We start from the raw sequence: 5160 nt of genomic DNA, 5'->3' as shown, positions 1-5160 counted from the left end.
CGCCCGGGGATGGGAAAAATAAAACCTGCGGCTACATTTAGAAAGGAAAATTTGTAAGTTTTATTCAGAAATGCTCCCTAGAAATAAAATCAGTGAGATGTGTCACAGGCCGTTTGTTTTTAAATCAGGACCGGCGCAGAGTGACGGGGACAGGGAACGGTTTGAGAGCTCTGAGGCCGTGGTTACATGTCGGGTGGGGATGCGCCAAGAACAGACTGTGCCCTCCGTCCTGGGGCGCTGCCCTGAGCCCCAGAGATGCCGTTGCACGCCAGGCTTGGCCCGGGCCCTCGCGGTGCGCCCCACGGCAGGAAGGGGAGGCAGGTGACAGATGGGGTCCGGCCGCGTGGGGCCGCCGTGGCTGGGATGCTGGACGTGCTGCGATGCTGGACAGGGCGTCCGTGTTCACGGTGGACGGGGCCTCTCCAGTGACGAGGTGGCATGTTGCTCTTGGCGACGGGCTGCAGAAGGTTTACTGGGTGGTCGGGGCTTGTGGGGTCAGAACCGGATGCTGCTGCCTGGGTCGTCTGCCACTCAGCTGGGGTGGTTGCGTGGCTCTGTGCGGTGTACCTTCTGGGCCCGGGCCCGGGCCTGGGGGAGAGGGATGGGGAAGGCTTCCTAGGGGGGCCCTCAGTGGCTCCCCCACACTGCGGCCTGAGGGATCTCGCTGAAGTGCTCGGTGTCACTTGTTCCTGCGACTCACCTGTAGTGGCTGGACCAAGGAGGTGACCTGCGCTGGGAGCCTACCTGGCTCACAGCCGCGCCCTCCCGACTCCCACTTCACCTCGTCTGTGACATTTGTGGCTCCGAATGAGCCAGGAGGTGGGGGGACCATGTACATTCCCTTTTGCTGGTGAGGAAAGAGGGTCCAGCCCCAGGGTTATGGCCAGGCGGCCTCTCCCCGAGCAGGCCGTGAAAACTCTGTCCCAGAGCCCGTGACACAGCCGCTTGAGGAGCCGCTGCTGGGTGGCATTTGCTGAGAGCTGGTGTCATCAGGGAGGAAGGCACTCGGGAGACTAACGACCCCGGTAGCTCATGCAAGCAGAGGTGACCGACGGCCGCGCGGAGCTCAGAAGCCCACGCTGACTCTTTGAGACAGAGAGTCGGCATCCTCTGACGTGTTGGTCGTGTTTGTGGTGCCCGATCCAGGCTGACGTTTGTTGCGCGTGTTTCCATCCGTGATCTCCGTGATGCGTTACAGTAAACCATCTGTATCCTGTTTCTTGGGCTCCCATAAATAGCCCTTTCGCTGTTCTTCGCCTGTGCCTAAGAGGCGGCGTTCGTTAAGGGATTCTCCCTGCTGTGACTTAACCTGTATTTTTTTTCAAACTGTTGCTTCTAATTTTCACGACAGTATTATGTACTTATTTTAGCAATACTGAAAAATACAGCGTCAGAAAGAAAAACCATCCATAGCCATAACACTCGGCACTGTCCTACTGTCAAGATTTTGGGAGTGCTTATTTTTATAATTATATTATTTCTGGAAAATTCTACCTTTTCACTTATATTTTCATTTTACACATTTACAAAGATTTTTCATGGGCGCGTAATATTTTATGTAATCCCTTTGACATTAAGGTCGCTTCTGATGTTTAGAATCATAAATAAAAATGGGATGCTCTTAAAAAGAATACCACCGTCAGGAATCGAGTTAAGCAAGGAGGTGAAGGGCCCGCACGCTGAAAACTAGGCAGCGTGGCTGAAAGACACCAACCAGGACACACCCGTGTCCGCAGATCGGCGGACTGAGTATTGCTACGATGCCAGCGCTGCCCAGACGGATCCACAGATTCTGTGCAGTCCCTGGCAAAATTCTGTCGGTGTTTTTTTTTTCTAGAAATAGAAAAATCCAACCCCAAATTCACATGGAATCTCGAGGAACCCCGATAGCCAAAGCAATTTTGAAAAAGAAGAACAAAGTTGGAGGTCTTACATGTCCTGATTTTAAAAACTTACTGCACAGTTATCACCATCAAAACAGCTGGCGTACAGACAGACGCACCGATACAGTCGGATAGAGAGCCCAGCAATAAAGCATCACAGGTATGGTCAGATGGTTTGCAACAAGGCTGCCGAGACCATTCATGGGGAAAGCGCGGTCTCTTCATGAAATGGTATTGGGAAAACTGGATATCCACATACAGAGGAATGAAATTGGACCCTTACCTTACACCACATACAAAAATTAACTCAGTGGATCAGTGACCTAAGTATAACAGCTAAGACTATGAACTCTTAGAGGAACACATAGCAGAAAAGCTTCATGACATTGGATTTGCTGCTGATTTCTTGGATACGACCCCAAAAGCACAGCCAACGAAGTAAAAATAGATAAGTTGGACTACATCAAAATTTAAAATTTCTGTGCATCGAAATGACACAACAAAGTGAAAAGGCAACCCAAAGAATGGGAAAAAAAAATTTAGAAATTATTTATCTGATAAGGGATTAATATCCAGAATTTATAAGGAATTCCTACAACTCAACAAGAAAACAAATGACCCTGTTAAAAAATGTGTAAAGGACTTGAATAGACTTTTCTCCAAAGAAGATCTACAGATGGCCAATAAGCACACGAAAACATGATCAGCATTACTAATAATTAGGAAAACGCACATCAAAACCGCAGTGCGATGCCACGTCACACTCGTTAGGTTGGCTACTATCAAAAACAAAAACAAAAAAATAATCAGCCGTAAGAAGAGATGGAAGACTGCCATTTGCGACAACATGGATGGACCTCGAGATCATGCTAAGCAAAATAAGCCAGACAAAGTTGAAAATCACATGATATCACTTATATGTGGGATATAAACCTAAAAGCAACAAATGAACAGGACAGACAAACAGAGACTCATGGTCATGGACAACAGACTAGACTAGTGGTTACCTGGGGGGCGGGGGGGAGGTAGATGGGGTAAAGGGATCAAATATGTGGGAACAGGAAGAACTCTGAGAGCCGAACACACAGTGTAACTATATGTATCTGCCTTACTGTTAAAATGTACAGCTGAAACTTACTGGATTTCATTAACCAATGTCACCATAAAAAAAATTTTTAATTATAAAAAAAACACAAAATAATCCTTGGTGAGGATGTAGAAAAATTGGAACCCTTGTGCAACTGCTGGTGTAAAATGATGTTACCGCTGTGGAAAACCGTGTGGCAGTTGCTCTGAAAATGAGAAATAGAATTACTATATGTTCCAGCAATTGCACTTCCCGGTATGTACCCAAAAGAATAGAAAGTAGAGACTTAAATAGATGTTTGCGTATCCGTTACAGCAGCACTGTTTACGTCAGCCAAAAGGTGGAAGCAACCAGTGTCCATCAAGGGACGAATGACACAAAACGCGGTCCATCCGTAGAGTGGAATATTATTCAGCCTTAAAAAGGGAAGGCGTGCGGACGCATGGATGAACCTGGAGGCCGTTACGCCGAGTGGAGTCATCCGGTCACAGAAGGACAGACACCGTATGACTCCACTTACATGCGACACCTGGAGGAGTCAGACTCGTGGCGACAAAGCAGAGCAGTGGGGCCGGGGGAGTGGCGGGGACCGAGTGTCTAATGGGGACGGGCTCCTGTTTTGCAAGATGAAGAGCTCTGTGGATGGACGGTGGTGGGCACAACGGTGTGACTGTACTGAACGCCACTGCACAGGACACTTCGAAAGGGTTAAGACGACCAACTTTGTCATGTGTATTTTAGCACAGTGTTTAAAAGTTAAAAAAATGTGATGTTCTCTCATGGGTGCTACATTTCTAGAATGGATTGTCTGAAGTAAAATGACTTAAAGGATCTCGATACATATTACCAAATTATTTTCCAAAAGGATCAGAATAATTTATAGATTCTTTGGCAGAGGTATAGTATGCTTTTACCAGTATTATCATTTTTTTAAAATTATTGCTGATGTGATAGGCTAAGAAATACTTTCTTGTACAATTATGAATCAGTTATAGTTCTTTTGTGAACTGAATCACTCAAACATCAAAGGCTCAGTTTTTTTCCAATTAATCATAGTATATTATTAATTCCTTGTATTTATAGCATTTATATTCCTTTTTTTCAGAGGGAACGTACATAAATTCGTACGTTTTTTAATGTGAGCAATATCCCTCAGGGGCTGTGTTTTTAAATATTCTTTTCTAATTTGAGAATCGATGCTTCCTTTTTCTTCTAAAAGCTACGGAGATTTAGGGTTTTGATTTTGTTTTGTTTTTATTTAACTGTTAACAAACCCGGCTCAAATCTTCACGTGTAGTGAAGACTGAAATTGACTTTTCCCCACGTGTAAACCAACCAGTTAACCTAATCTTCCCCTTTTCATTGATTGGAGCTTCATTCTTTCTCATTACACTTGTATAAATATTACACTTGTATAAATATACTTTTCGATTTGGGAGCTGTTACTTCTGTCCCGTCAACTCGCCTGGTGAGTCCATGTCCACTGTCGTTACTTCATACGTTCTGTAGCTGGCAGGACTAGCCTTTCTCATTGGAAGTGTTCTCATTCTTCTTGCTTTTTATTTTTCCAGGTGAACTTTAGGATTATTTTGTCAAGTACCCAGAAAAATAAAGAGACCCGTGTGAATTTTGACGGTAAAGCCATTTGGGGAAGAAATAGCACCAGCATATTTATAGTATTTGTGCTTTCAGTTCAGAAACACACCTCATCTTTACTTGTTCAGGTCTTTTTTTCCTCCATGTTATTGATTTGTGTGTTTATAGAGTATGTTTCATTGGTGATCTCCAGATCACAGTCTTTGAGTCCTTTAAAGCAGGGGTCCCCAAATCCCGGCCACAGACCGGACCTGGTCTGTGGCCTGTTAGGAACCGGGCTGCACCACAGGGGGTGAGCGGCGGGCGGGTGAGCAAAGCTTCACCTGTATTTGCAGCCGCTCCCCAGCTCTGGCATCACCACCTCAGCTCTGCCCTAGATCATCAGGCATTAGAGTCTCACAGGAGCACCGGTTCCTGGTGCCACAAAGTTGGGGACCACTGCAAAGAACTACTTTATAAGCCTAAGACTTTCAAAGAGCATGCAAGAAATCACTAATAAAGGTGGATTCCTTTGATCAGAGACCATTAGGAAAAATACATCAGAGCGTCTTCGCTTTTTCTTTGACTTCTAATCTGTATATTTTATATAATGAT

The 5160-nt window shown here is 45.5% G+C and overlaps 1 long non-coding RNA gene across 2 annotated transcripts in view; it reads left to right on the top strand.

The window, feature by feature from the left end:
• The window catches only part of LOC111746154, a 53325-nt gene extending 48932 nt beyond the window's left edge, over window positions 1–4393 (top strand). Inside the window, exon 3 of one of the 2 annotated variants that reach the window (XR_002782954.1) lies at window positions 3286–4393. This is a non-coding gene — a long non-coding RNA (uncharacterized LOC111746154). Of the gene's footprint in view, window positions 1–1837; window positions 2690–3285 lie in introns of those variants that run through there. The other variant, XR_002782953.1, reaches the window with a different exon arrangement.
• The last annotated feature ends 767 nt before the right edge of the window (window positions 4394–5160 follow it).

The sequence above is a fragment of the Pteropus vampyrus genome, unplaced genomic scaffold (assembly GCF_000151845.1).
Source record: "Pteropus vampyrus isolate Shadow unplaced genomic scaffold, Pvam_2.0 Scaffold178, whole genome shotgun sequence".
Lineage (NCBI taxonomy): Eukaryota > Metazoa > Chordata > Mammalia > Chiroptera > Pteropodidae > Pteropus > Pteropus vampyrus.
Note: the sequence above shows the minus strand (reverse complement) of the source record. Positions and strands in the feature narration are given on the sequence as shown.